Source organism: Equus asinus, chromosome 4 (genome assembly GCF_041296235.1).
Source record: "Equus asinus isolate D_3611 breed Donkey chromosome 4, EquAss-T2T_v2, whole genome shotgun sequence".
Lineage (NCBI taxonomy): Eukaryota > Metazoa > Chordata > Mammalia > Perissodactyla > Equidae > Equus > Equus asinus.
This window is the reverse complement of record NC_091793.1, coordinates 12,035,662-12,050,828: the sequence shown is the minus strand read 5'-3', so window position 1 is coordinate 12,050,828 and position 15,167 is coordinate 12,035,662. Positions and strand designations below refer to the sequence as shown.

The 15,167-nt window shown below is 39.3% G+C and overlaps 1 pseudogene; it reads right to left on the bottom strand.

The window, feature by feature from the left end:
• Positions 1 to 5,669: 5,669 nt before the first annotated feature.
• LOC106845917 (glucose 1,6-bisphosphate synthase-like) lies at positions 5,670 to 14,927 on the bottom strand (annotated as a pseudogene).
• Between the last annotated feature and the right edge of the window lie 240 nt (positions 14,928 to 15,167).

The following is a 15,167-nucleotide window of genomic DNA, read 5'->3' as shown; positions in this document are numbered from 1 at the left end:
TAGGGAATAGGGGTGGGCATGGAGGGATTTCGCACAAGCGGTGGAGGAGCTGCAGTACCAGCGGTTTCCTCCCACCTGCAGATCCTTCAGCCCTTTTCTTCTGAGCCTTCTGGGATCCAGAATGAATTCTCCTGGCACTCTCTCTCCTCTTATTCTCTCTCCTCTAACCCTTAGTTAGTTTGTTCTCTCCTCATTAAAGTGGAAAATCTTGCCCTGGGCCTGTCATGTGTGGGCTGACACTTGGGTCTCCTTCCTGGAGAGACAGGGTTTATACTCAAGGAACACTCTGATAAGGAGCCTGTAGTTTGGGTAGAGCCTGCAGAGTCCAAGCAATGGTTTCTTGTATACCTTCTGGAAACTTCCCATGCATATGAATATATTTATACACGGTCTAATCCCCTTCTTATTTTTTCACTGTTCCTACTACTCTATGACTTCCTTTTTCGTTTAGAAAATACAGATATTTCCATATTAACACATACAGACCCACCTCCTCTCAACTATGTTCTACAGTAGGGGTATTTATGAGATACAGTGCCATGCTTTCTCCCTAGAAGGAAACATCTAGTCTTCCGATTCAGCCTCCCCTCAATGTGCTCATTCCCTACATCTCAGTCAACACTGGTTCACATCAAATTCATCAATCTTTGCCAATCTGATAGATGTTCTAATTTTCATTTTTAAAATTATGAAGTTGTTTATAAGTAAAGTGAGAATCTTTGATCTGCCTTCATGTCCCTGTGGCTATTCTAACCCTGAAAACAGCTCACAGATCCTGGAGCAGATTCTCCTTCAGACAGGGACAGGAGGAACAGGGAAGAAATGGACAAGCTCTATAGTGAACCAACACCAAAGGGCATCTAGGCATCTGAGAGCATGCTCACAGTTTTCTTGTGGGATGGTTAGACAAATGAGAATTTTTCAAAAATGGAATCCATAATGAATCTTATTGCTAAGAACAGTAACAGAAAATGATTCCACAGTGGCTAAAAGTGCACATGGTAACTGGGCACATCAGGAAGATCAGACATACAATAATGACACTTGGAGAGGTGGAAGTTCTAATCGTGATTTTGATCAATACATGAAATCTTATGTCTTCAAGGAAAAAACTGATCCCAATGAAGATAATTTTAGTACATTTTAAGTGGAAGTGTGAAAAACTGGAGGTACTTCATCTTTAATGTGTAGAAAACTGATCAAAAGCCAGAAGTTAGCTTAATGGGGTTTTCTGCAGAAACTATATATATATGTATATTTAAGATTGGCCCTGAGCTAACACCTGTTGCCAATTTTTTTTCCTTCTTCTCCCCAAAGCTCCCAAGTACATAGTTGTATATTCTAGTTGTAGGTCCTTCTAGTTCTGCTATGTGGGTCACTGCCTCAGCGTGGCTTGATGAGCAGTGCTAGGTCTGTGCTCGGGATCCAAACTGGCGAAACCCTGGGCTGCTGAAGCAGAGTGCAAACTTAACCACTCGGCCACGGGGCCAGCCCCAGAAACTATATTCCTGGTAAAGAATCATTGATGGCCTGCTCCTGGTCACTATAGATGAGCCTCTGTATGGACATGTGCTGTCATTTCTTTTGGGTAAATATTCAGAAGTGGAATAGTGGGGTCATATGGTAGGTTTAAGTTTTGACATACCAATACACCCACAAAACCATCACCACAATCAACATAGTGAACATATCCATCACGCCCAAAGGTTTCTTTGTGGCGCTTTGTAATCCCTCCAGCCTCTCCCCTCCCTGGCTCAAGACAGTCTCTGATCTGCTTTCTCTCACTATATATTAGTTTGCATTTCTAAGAATTTTATATAAATGGAAACATACAGCAAGTACTCTTTTTTTCTTTGTCTTCTTTCAGCATAATCATTTTGAGATTTATCTATGTAGTAGTGTGTTTCAGTAGTTTATTCCTTTCATTGCTGGGTATTTCGTCATATGGTCACACCACGATTTGTTTTTCTCTTCACCTGTTGATGGATGTCCTGTTGTCTCCAGTCTGGGCTGTTACCAAGAAAGTAGCTATGACTGTTCATATACAAGTCTCTGTGTAGGCACATCCTTTCATTTCTCTTAGCTGAGTACCTATGTGTGGAACGGCCAGATCACATGGTAGAAGGACTTACAACTAGAATACACAGCTATGTACTGGGGCTTGGAGGAGGGAATGAAAAAAGAGAGGAAAATTGGCTAGAGATGTTGGCTCAGGGCGAATCTCAGCAAAAAAAAAAAAAAAAAAAAAAATCTTCAAATGTGCTATAATGCTGTACATTCTTCAAGATGAACAAAATTGTGTTCAAGTCTCAATTTGCCAGGTTAAATTAAAAATAACATCCAAGCAGGTCTTTATTCATTGCACTCATTACAAAAGCTATTCTGTGAGCTAAATTCTTCTAGATATGGAAGGAAATTCAAATGTTGCTTTCAGTGTTCTTATGACATCATCATTGTTCCAACCTGAGTTTGTAAAAACGAGTGTTGGAAGGAACCTTAAAAAGCCATTTAGTATATCCCTTAGTATTTAAAATTTTTAGTCTCTTGAAAATAAAGGAGGTTTCAACAAGAAGACTTCACGACCAAGAAATCCTTAAATCTCAACTTAAACTTTTCACACTGTTTTTCTTGTTTTAAAGATCCTTATTCTCTGTTGTTCTGTCCTCACTGGCAAGGGAGAAGTTTGTAACGTTACTTCTTGCTTTGAATCCTTTAATAAAAGCCTCAGTTAACTTCAGACTTATTAAACTGTGTCAACAGCTTTTTCCTCTCCAGAGTAAAACGATCTTAATTTTTGGAACTTTTTTCTCAGAGGCCTTATTTTAAAATCCATATTTTATTCCTTTTTATTTCTGTATCTCCTCCTGAGTTCACATAGGATCCTAAGGTACAACATCCTAGTGGGAACAGAATTAGCAAAAGGGGTACTTTTTCGCTCCTCCTAAAACTGGCCTCTTTTTAGTGATCGCTAATAAAGGAAAACAATGGGTTCACTATCTGCTCACCGTAATAACAGATAAATACAAGTAAACAGCTTTCTCACAGCTTATTCCTCACTTTTAGGGTGATAGAAAGGTTTGCCCTTCACAAGAAGTATTTTCTCTGTCTCTTATTGATCTTTCTGCTGTTTGTTTATTTTTAGTGTTTATTTTCAATGTATGCTTTGATCTTGCTCCACTAATTCTTTCCTTTTCCCCAAAGCTCTAAAAAATGCCACTTTTCATCTGCGTGCTCAATGAAAATTCATTAATGTCCATGATATTGTTCATAAAGAAAAAGATAATCCAGAGCTCAAGGCCTGAGATTCACTGGCCGGCACTAGCATCTTCCCTGGCTGGCTTGAGCTATCACTGAATTTATCCTGTGAGGCTAATGTGCACCCACTATGGCAAGTTCATGCTTAATATCATGCTCAGGTAGACTCGAGAGCTTGGCTAGAATCAAATGATTCCTCAGTCTATATACTTCAGAAACATTTGTAAAATTTTCTTAATTTTAATATTAATTTATCATTTTTTGAGATAACAATCCAAGCTTCAGTAACTTTTTACCTGGATAAAGATGACTTCAATGTATTATATTAAAGCACTCAAATAAAACTGCTCTCTTCATATAGAAGAGCCATGACGACATGGCTTTAGTGATTACGAATGGGCTGTCACATCATTTTAGCTCCACTTTGTTCTTCAATCACTGAACCACAGATACTCAAGTCAAATATACATGTTTTTCATATATAGAGGATTGTTCATACCACTTTTTAGAATATAGGCCATTTCCTAAATTCAATCTACATTACTGAAAGCAAATAAAAGAAAAAATTCTACACATTTCTTTTTTGGTGAAAAGCTTTTGAAATCAAATTCATTCAGAAAAGTAGTGCTCTACGTTTAGCTTGCTACTATCTACAGCCAGCCCTCATGGTCTAGTGGTAAAGATTCTGTGCTCTTACTGCTGCCACCTGAGTTCATTTCCTGCTCAGGGAACCACACCACCGTCTGTTGGTTGTCACACTGTGGTGGCTGCATGTTGCTGTGATGCTGAAAGCTATGTCACTGGTGTTTCAAATACCACCAGGGTCACCCATGGTAGACAGGTTCCAGACGAAGACAGACTAGGAAGAAGGACCTGGCCAACCACTCCCAAAAAAATTGACCATGAAAACTCTAAGAATAACAGTGGAATACTGGCTGATAGCACCGGAAGGTGAGAGGATGACGCAAAAAGACAGGGCATGGTTTTGCTCTGCTGTATACGAGGTCGCTAGGAGTCAGAATCCACTTGACAGCATTAAGTACTATCTACAGTGATACGAGAATCAGCTATAAGGAAGGAACAAATTAACAGTAGTGACAATATAATAATTTGAAAATTCTATTTGGATTATATCAATTCAACCAAATGTTAGCTGATAGCTGCAACAAACCAAACCATGATTTAATGAACATTCTAATCAGTTTAAACTTTATATTATTATTATAGGAAATAAATTCTCAAATACCAGGGTTATAGCCTATAGGTAATTTGTTTAGTATGATTACATCCAAGGCCTGTGACTGTTACTTCTTGACTATACTACATGTGTTTAAGTATTCTGTGAACTATATAGGACAAGATACACCTTAAGAAGATTAAACAGCACTTCTCTATTAAATGTTTTTCAGAATACTGCAGAATCAAGCAAAAGTGACCTTCCAAAATTTTTTTCCACATTAAAAATGATAAATAGTACTTACGTGATCTTAAATTCTACATAAACCAGCAAAATGTTAGAATAAACTAGACCTTAGTTTTAATGTTTTATAATACCTAAAATCTGTTTTATTTCTTAGTAAAATTAGCTTTACTTCATCTGATAAAGGAATAAATTTACTTACAAAAATATAGTTCAAAAGTTAGACTTCTAAAGAAATTCAGAGCTCTTTTCTCAGTTCAGATTTTTTTCTTTACTTAAATCAGCAAACCATTTGATATAGAGGGGAAGCACCAGCATAGTTAGAAAGATTTTCTACAGCTGTCTGAAAACTAATTAACTGAATCATATTTGATGCAGGGATACTGTTTCAGTTCACACCAGACCCTGAGAAGGCACTGAGAAGTTTGACAAGAACAAAGCCACTAGGGGTGTTGCCACTGTTGTTTTGTGTTTAGTAAATCTCAGAATTTTAAATATATACAGTAAATTTACACCACATTAAGATTATCTTTAACAGAGGTGCTGAAACCACATATTGTAACACTGTTCTAAACTAGAAATGATAAATACCCTATTTCAAATACTTTAATTTGTAAATTAATACTCATGATGTAACAATGACACTTTTCCACAGTGATATAGGAACAGTGCCATTTTCTTTCCAATTTTATGGATTAATTTCCTCAACTAACTCTAGAATTAAAAAAATGTGCTATATACAATTACAAGACTAGGGAACTAAGCTTAATAATGCTTTAATTGGAGAACTCACTTTTCTATTGTTATGTTTCTGTTAAACGAAGAATAACGTGTTACTATAATACTTTTAATGTAATGACTTTTGTCTAGGATTATGAAAAATTTGAATAATTTCCCTTCAGACCATTTCATTTCAAATTCATACAGTTTGTTTAGCCAGCTGACCAAAAAGAAAGAAAAGAAAAGAAAAAGAAAAAAGATGCTCGGCCAGATGCTAACACAAGGTCAACACATAGCTGTCTTGGTTGTTCTCTTTCTTGGTTGTTCTGTTGTTTCTTGGTTGTTGCTGTTTCAATGTTATGTTCATGGTTTCCAGGTAAGATACCATCTTAGCAACAAAAGCTGTGCTCACCCTATCTTTATCCAAGAGTGAAGTTCCACACAGAAAACCAACAGACGCTTTAAATGCAAAAAGGACATCTTTCTCATTTTCCAGGAGGTCTTTTACCCTACTCCCAATCCATTTAAAACTTGGTGATGTTTCTTCAAAATGAAATGCTTCTTTAAGTGCAAGTGGATTCAAAATTTTGGAAGAGACTGTGGTGGCTAACATGTAAACTCCCTTCACATCAGCATTTCTTCACTTATTTTCCTCCCGGCAAGCAAACATCCACTCCCAAACAAAGCTGCCAACTCTTGCCTTTGAACCCATTCCAATGACCATTCTCCTGAGGTTCTGCCACTGCCAGTTGGTCTGCATCAAGATCTGTGGCTGGCACTATCCAGGCATTTTCTTTCTCTGCCAGTCTCAGAGAAAGTTCCAGCATGGATTCTCCTTCTTTAGGATTTGGGCATTTAATGGCGGCAAAGTCAGGATCAGGATCTTTTTGTTCCGGTAATGGAATTGGAAGCTTAAAACCAAACACTTGAAAAGCCAACTGCACACAGTGACATCCAACCCCACGAAAAGATGTATATACAAATTTCAAGGTGGTCTCTGAGTTTAATTCTCTGTGAAAACAGATCTTTTTCAGATATTCCATGCATCTCCTGAAAATGCAGAGGATCTCTCTTCAGTAGGTTGGCATCCGCTAAATTATCATCCCAGGAATCATTCCAGGGTTCCACAGTCTCCTATACATTTCAGAATTTCTTTATCATGAGGAGATGTGATCTGAACACCAGTTTCCCAATAAACCTTGTATACATTGTCTTCCTTGCAGTTGTGAGACATTAATCATCACGCCTGCAACTGCTTTGAGCTCCTGGACTGTGTATGACACAAAATGTGTAGGAATTTATCTTGAAAGAAGGTACGTGGGGACATCTTTAGCCAACAAGCCTGCAGCACGGAGGTTAGCAAGTCTCTGGCTACTGCAGCTGTCAGTTACTTGGTCCTGGGTGTCGTAGCCTAGACAGAGCCTCTCTGTCTGAAGTCTGAGAGACTTCTCTCAAGGTATTTGTGCATCCTCCATGTTGATTCTATCATTGTAAGGTCATTAATATAGCAAAATACTGCCTCCATGGCAGAATCAAGTCCTGCAGTTTCAAAAGTCATTCAGCATCAAAGACCATCACAAAACTCCTCATTTGTCCCATTCCACAACAGATATTCAATTTGCTCTTTTGTTTCAGGGTTGTTTTCTGGTTTATTATAAAGGATACAATTCAGGAATAGCCAAATGGAAGAGATGCATAGGGCAAAGGCATGGCGCTCCTGTGCCCTCTACCAACCCAGTGGTCCTGAGTTCACCAACCCAGAAATCATGTAGTTTTGATTTACATTTCCCTAATGGCTAGTGATGTTAAGCATCTTTTCATGTGCTCATTGCCATCCATATATCTTCTTTGGTGGTCTGTTCGAGTCTTTCACCTCTTTAAATTTTTTTGTTGCTGTCTTTTAAAGTTCTTTTTATATGCTGAACATAAGTCTTTTATCAGATACATGCTTTGCAAATATTTTGTGCCAGAAGAGGATTGTCTTTTAATTTGCTGAATAGTGTCTTTTGAAGAACAGGAATTTTAAATTTTGAATTGCAAGTAATCAATGTATCCTTTTATAGATGTTTTTAGTGTCATAGCTAAGAAATTTTTGTTTAACCCAAGGCCACAAAGATTTTCTTTTATGTTTTCTTCCAGAAGTTTCAGAGTTTTTGTTTTTAAATTTAGGTCTATCGATGACCCATTTTGAATTAATTTTTGTATATGGTATGAGCTTTGGATTGAAGTTCCTTTTTTGTTATATGGATATCCAATTGTTCCAGCACCATATGTTGAAGACTCCTTCCTCCACTGAACTGCCTTTGTTCCTCTGAAGAAAATCAGTTGTTCATATATGCATAGTTCTACCTTTGAGCCCTGTTTTGTTCCTTTGATCTATGCGTTTATCTTGACACCAATACCACACTGTCTTACCATGTATAGCCTTATAATAAGTCTTGGAATCAGGTAGTGTACATCTTCGAACTGTGTGTTTTTCTTTCAAAGCTGTTTTTTGGCTGTTCTAGGTCCTTAGCGTTTCCACATGAGTTTTAGAATCAGCTTTCAGCTTTTCACTGGTGAGTATGATCTTAGCTGTGGCCTGCCATATATGGCTTTTATCAGATTGAGGTATGTTCCCTCTATATTCACTTTGCTGAGAGTTTTTATCGTACACAGATGTTTAATTTTGTCAAATGCATTTTCTGCATCTATTGAGATGGTCACATGATTTTTATCCATCCCTTTGTTAATGTAGTGTATCACATTATTTGTGGATGTTGAACTATCTTTGTGTCCTTAAAATAAATCCTACTTGATCATGGTGTATAATCCTTTTTAGGTATTGTTGAATTTGGTTTGCTAATATTTTGTTGAGGATTTTTGCATCTATGTTCATCACGGATATTGGCTTATTTCTTGTGGAGTCCTTGTCTGGTTTCAGTATCGGGGTAAGGCTGGCCTCATAAAATGAGTTTGAAAATGTTCCCTCCTCTTTTAATTTTGGAAGAGTTCAAGAAGGATTGATAGGAATTCTTCTTTGAATGTTTGATAGAATTTACCAGTGAAGCCATCTGGTCCTGGGCTTTTGTTTGTTGGGAGGTTTTTGATTACTGATTCAATCTCCTTACTAGTAATTGGTCTGTTTAGACTTTCTATTTCTTCATAATTCAGTCTTGGAAGGTTTTATGTTCCTAGGAATTTATCCATTTCTTCTAGGTAGTCCAATTTGTTGGCATGTAATTGTTCATAGTAGTCTCTTACAATCTTTTGTATTTCTGTGGAATCAGTTGTAATGTCTTCTCCTTCATTTCTGGTTTTATTTATTTGAGTCTTCTCTTTTTTTTCTTGGTGAGTCTAGCTAAACGTTTGTCAATTTCATTTATCTTTTCAAAGAAACAGCTCTTGGTTTCACTGATCTTTTCCATTGTTTTTTTAGTTATTTGTGCTTTGATTCACTTATTTCTGCTCTGATCTTTGTTATTTCCTCCTACTAACTTTGGGCTTTGTTTGTTCTTTTTCTAGTTCCTTGAGGTTTAAAAGTTGAGTTGTTTATTTGAGATTTTTCTTGTTTCTTGAGGTAAGCATTTATTGCTATGAAATTCCCTCTTAGAACTGCTTTTGCTGCATTCCATAACTTTGGGTGTGTTGTATTTCCATTTTTATTTGTCTCAAGGTATTTTCTTATTTCTTCATTGACCCATTGCATGTTTTTTAATCACCACATATTTGTGAGTTTTCCAGTTTTCTTCATGTAATTAATTTCTAGTTTCATACCACTGCGGTTGGAAAAGATGCTTGATATGATTCCAATCTTTTTAAATTTGTTGACATGTTTTTTGGTCTAACATATGACCTGTTCTGGAGAATGTTCCATGTGCACTTGAGAAAAATGTGCATTCTGCTGCTTTTGGATAGAATGTTCTGTATATATCTATTAAGCCTGTCCTGTCTAATGTGTCATTTAAGACCAATGTTTCTTTATTGATTTTCTGTCTGGATGATCTATACATTGATGTAAGTGAGGTATTAAAATCCCCGACTATTATCGTATTGCTGTCTATTTCTCCCTTTTGGTCTGTTAATATTTTCTTTATATATTTAGGTGCTCCTATGTTGGGTGCATAAATATTTACAAATGTTACATCCTCTTTTTAGACTGACCTCTTTATCATCATGCAATTCCCTTCTTTGTCTTTATTATAGACTCTGTCTTATTTTTTTTTATTTTTTTAAAGATTGGCACCTCAGCTAACAACTTGCCAATCTTTCTTTCTTTTTTTTTTTTGCTTTTTCTCCCCAAATCCCCCCAGTGCATAGTTGTATATTTTAGTTGTGGGTCCTCCTAGTTTGTCATGTGGGATGCTGCCTCAACACAGCCTGACGAGTGATGCCATGTCCATGCCCAGGATCTGAACTGGCGAAACCATGGGCCACTGAAGTGGAACACGCGAACTTAACCACTTGGCCACGGGGCCAGCCCCTATACTCTGTTTTGAAGTCTATTTTGTCTAATATAAGCAAAGCTACCTCAGCTTCCTTTTGGTTTTCACTTGCATGGAGTATCTTTTTCCATCCCTTCACTTTCAGTCTCTGTGTGTTCTTACATCTGAAGTGAGTCTTTTGTAGGCAGCATATAGATGGGTCTTGTTTTTTTATCCATTCTGCCAATCTATGTCTTTTGATTGGAGAATTTAGTCTATTTACTTTTAAAGTGATTACTGATAGGTATGTAAAAAGACTTAAAGTAACCTGAAACTGTAAAACTTAAGGAAGAAAACATAGGCCGAGAAAACAGTGGTTTTGGCAACGAATTTTTGGATATGACACAAAAAGCACAAGCAACAAAAGCAAAAATAAATAAGTGGGCCTACATCAAACTAAAAAGCTTCTGCACAGCAAAACAATCAACAAAATGAAATGGCAACCTACAGAATGTGAGAAAATATTTGCAAACCGTATATCTAATAAGGAGTTTATATGCAAAATATATGAGGAACTCATACAATTCAATAGCAAAAACCCAAATAATCCAATTAAAAAATGGGCAAAGGACCTGAAAAGACATTATTCTAAAGTAGACATACAAATGACCAACAAGTACATGAAAAAGTGCTGAACATCACCAGTTATTAGGGAAATTCAAATCAAAACCACAATGAGATACCACCTCACACCTGTTTGAATGGCTAATATCAAAAAGACAAGAGAGAACAAGTGTTGGTGAGGATGTGGCGAAAAGGGAACCCTGTACGCTTTTGGTGGAAATGTAAATTGGTGCAGCCACTATGGAAAACAGTACGCAGGTTTTGCAAAAAATTAAAAATAGAACTACCATATAACCCAACAATCCCACTTCTGAGCGCATATCTGAAGGAAACGAAATCACTAACTCAAAGAGATATCTGCACCGCCCCCCCCCACCCCCCCCCGCTCATTACAGCATTATTCACAATAGCCAAGACATGGAAACAATTTCAGTATCTTTCAATGGATGAATGGACAAAGAAAATGTTGTATAGGTGTAGTTCAGAGATATTGTGGGTTTGGTTCCAGACCACTGCAATTAAGTGAGTATTGCAACAAAGTGAGTTACACAAACTTTTTGGCTTCCCAGTGCATATGAAAGTTATGTTTACACTATACTGTAGTCTATTAAGTGTGCAATAGCATTGTATCCAGAAAAAGTACATATCTTAATTAAAAAACTTTATTGCTAAAAAATACTAATTATCATCTGAGCCTTCAGTGAGTTGTAATCTTTTTGCTGATGGAGGGTCTTGTAAAGAATGCAATATCTGGGGCTGGCCCCATGGCTGAGTGGTTAAGTTTGCATGCTCTGTTTCAGCTGCCCAGGGTTTTGCCGGTTTGGATCCTGGGTGTGGACAGGGCACTGCTCATCGGGCCACGCTGAGGCACCATCCTACATAGCACAACCAGAAGGACCTACAACTAGAATGTACCACTATGTACTGGAGAGCTTTGGGGAGAAGAAGAAGAAGAAGAAAAACGATTGGCAACAGTTGTTAGCTCAGCTGCCAATCTTTAAAAAAAAAAAAAGAATGCAATATCTGCAAAATGCAATAAAGTGAAGCTCAGTAAAACAAGGTATGCCTGTATGTACATACGTGTACAAAATGGGATGTTATTCAGCCATAAAAAAGAAGAGCATCTTACCTTTTATGACAACATGTGTGAACCTTGATGGTATTATGGCAAGTGGAAAAAGTCAGAGAAAGACAAACATTGTATGAGCTCACCTATATATAGAATTTAAAAAAGCCAAACTTGGGGCCAGCCCCGTAGCACAGCAGTTAAGTTCATGCACTCTGCTTTGGTGGCCCAGCGTTTGTAGGTTCAGATCCTGGGTGCAGACCTACACACCGTTCATCAAGCCATGCTGTGGCAGTGTCCCACATACAAAAAAATAGAGGAAGATTGGCACAGATATTAGCTCAGGGCCAATCTTCCTCACCAAAAAAAAAAAAAAAAAAAAACCAAACTCATAGAAACAGAGTATAATGGTGGTTGCCAGGGGCTGGGGGTGGGGGGTGGAAATGTAAAACAGTAAAAACTTCCAGTTATAAGATGATTGACTTCTGAGCATCTAATGTACAGCATGGTAACTACAGTGAACAATACGGCATCATAACCTTGAAAATTGCTAAGAAAGTAAATTTTAAATGCTTTTGCCACACACCAAAAAAGGGTAACTATGTGAACTGATGGATGTGTTAACTAACTTTATTGTGGTAAGCAATTTGCAATATATATGTATATGAAATCATGTGCACTTTAACAATGTTGTATATCAATTTCATCTCATTAAAGCTTAATTTTTTAAGCAATTTTTTCAAAGATTACTTTGATTTTATTGAAATCAAGTGCTTCTGTTAATCAAAATACATTAATAATAAAGTGGAAAGTGACAAACTGAAAGAAGTTCCAGAAGGTGTAAAGATCTTCTTACGAACCAATAACAAAAAGACAATCCGATAAAAATGGGCACCTGGCCTAAACAGCCATTTCACAAGAGGAGCTCTAAATAGCCAATAAGCACCAATAAGTGCAAAGCTGCTCAATATCATCAGTCATCAGTGAAATGTAAAATTAAAAGTCTCTAAAGAAACTCTTAAATATCTCTCTCTCTATACGTGAATGATCAACACTGATAATCGTGTTGTTCAAAGCTTTATCACCTTACTACTTTTTTCCCTGATTGATCTATTGATTCTCGAGAGGAATATGTATTCAGAACGTGGTCAGTGATCCAGTTAAAAAATTAGACTTGGTCACTCCTCTGCTCAAACCATCCAATGGTTTCCCATTTCTTTCAGATCAAAGCCTCCTCAGATCCCCAGCCCCACCGCTGACTTCCACTTCCTCTTCTCTTCTCTCCCGTTCTCTTTCCGTTGCTCCCTCTGTTCCAGCCACCAGTCATTTCCTCTTGTTGACATGCACCTCCCCCAGATACCTGCATGGCTCGTTCCCTGGCCTCCTTCAGGTCATTGCCGTACGTCCACTGTACACACAAGCCTGCCCTAACCAGTCTCTCTACACTCCAGCTGTGCTTTCCCCACAGGGCACTCCTTATCTGTCAGTTTAATACACTGTAGACATGATTTTATACTTCTGAGATTTAAACGTAGCTTCCATTGTAAAAGGGGGACAGATTTCATTTATAACTAAAAATAAATAGCACCCATATTATAAAGAAAATACACCAGTTTCTTAGATGGAGGTAGAAAACCACACAGTGAAAGTACTGCAGCCACAGAGGGTAAGAAAAGGACCTGTGTCCGGAACACTATCTGGAGAGATCACTTACTCAGGAAGTGGAGGAGGAGCAGCAGATTGAGACTCGTCTCATCACAGGAGGAGCAGTGAAAGGTGGAAACAAAGGCTGAGAAGGGTTTTCTTAAGGAAAGGTTGGCCTCTGGAAGACACGACAACAGGAGAAACAAATTCCCTCCCAACTTCCTGTGGCTTAGTGGACAGTCAGCTCGGCAGGCCTGAGTTCAAAAGCAGAGCGGGTGCACCCTCTGGAGGCCCCAGGAAGCTCCCACTGCTACACAGTCACATGGATGGTCCTTGCCATCCTTTCCCAAAAGTATTTACAGTATTACGGGTGCTGGATCCCTGTCTAGAGGCCCTTTTCACAAGGCGTCCAGCCCGTCTACTCCTGGCCTCAGGGATAACAAGAGCTTGGGACATGGGGCATGCTGCGCATTCTCTGCTTATAATTTCCCCCAGTTGACTCGAGTTTGGACTTACACCATGAAGCCTAAGCAGGTATGTGCCTTTGCCCAATGATGGACAGTTAATAAGGGGACAATGAGATCCTAAAGGCCCATTTAGACAGCTATCAAAGAACAAAGGCAATGCATCTGGACCGAACTATACTCAAACAGGGAATCAGAAAAGGCCTTGTCTTGTTATTAGGCAGAAAGAACATCTGAGGTTCAAAGAAATTATTAAGCAGAAAGGCAAGGGCTGGGAGATCCTCAGACGACTCCCCAGGGGAAGATGCCTTCTGGATCTGCAGAGAGAAGCCGCAGTAAGAGCATGGGTGCCTCTCAGACTTCCAGCAGCCCCACTGTCACCGAAAACGTGAATAAAATGCTTGAGCATAAGTGGGGACTCAGAGGAGGGCTCTGACCCATCACCTAGAACAGGGTTTGACCCTGGTCGCTCTCAGCGCTTGTTGAGCGGACGTCCTTTAAAGGGGAGCCAGGCAGGACACTCAGATCGTGAGCTGGCCGGGTTGGATGCGGATGTCAGGGGAGGACATCTTCCTGCAGCAGCACCCAGCTCAGGAAGGTGGCGCATGCAGGAGGGAAGGAAAGGCCCCCAGGAGGCAGTGCCCGGGTTTGAGGACACCTGCTCACATGCAGTGGAGGGGCCCACCCTCAACGGAGGCTTGGGAGCCAGAAACAGGCCCACAGAGGAAAGAGGATCGAGTGCAGGCACCTGCTGCATGAGGAAAGAAGGCAGCTCCAAGGATGCCTGGGGAGCAGGGCGGCCGCTGCTCCCACTTTCCAGGCCGTGGCAAGTGGCACCACCTCCCAGACGCTATCGAGAGGAGGCTGTGCACAGATGCCCTCCAGCTACAGTGAATGCAGGGGTTAATCCACCTCTTCACAGTTTTCTCCCAACCAAGTTTAGATTCACAAGTTGGAGATATTGAAAACCGGCATGGAATTCTTGAGTCCCAGTGAAACTGAACCAAGATTTCTCACCTGCTCACCTTCCCTCAGATACACCGTGTTTTCATCATGGTCTTTGTCTCTGGGACAATCTTTTCCCTGAGATACTGTTAGGTGCTGGGGACTGGCTTGTCCAAATGTCCTAGCTGTAGAGGCCAATGCTCTGGTAATCGCTGACGTCCTGTTAACTGCCTGGATTCTTATTTTCTGCTGTTTTAAGTGAGGCTTATAAGAGACTGGCATTGAACCTGGGGGTTGGGTAGCCACCTTGGATCTCACACCAAGCTACATTCTCCAACGTCTCTGTCAGGTATTAAGCTGACAGTTTGCTCTCACCTACCTGCCATTCCTGTTCTCTGTTTGTTGGTTCTAAACTTGGGTGGGGAAAACGGGGGTGTTATTTACTGAGCAATCTCCCCAAACTACAACACTCTCCCTCACCTTTACTGTATAGGCATGCTCTTGAGGACGGTCAAAGCAACTGTAAAATACTAACCCAGAGCTGCACTGTGAGCGCTGGGGTGGGGCAGAGAGAGAGAGAGAACGTGAATTCATGAAGATAACCTAAAACCTAGCAAAGCCCCTGG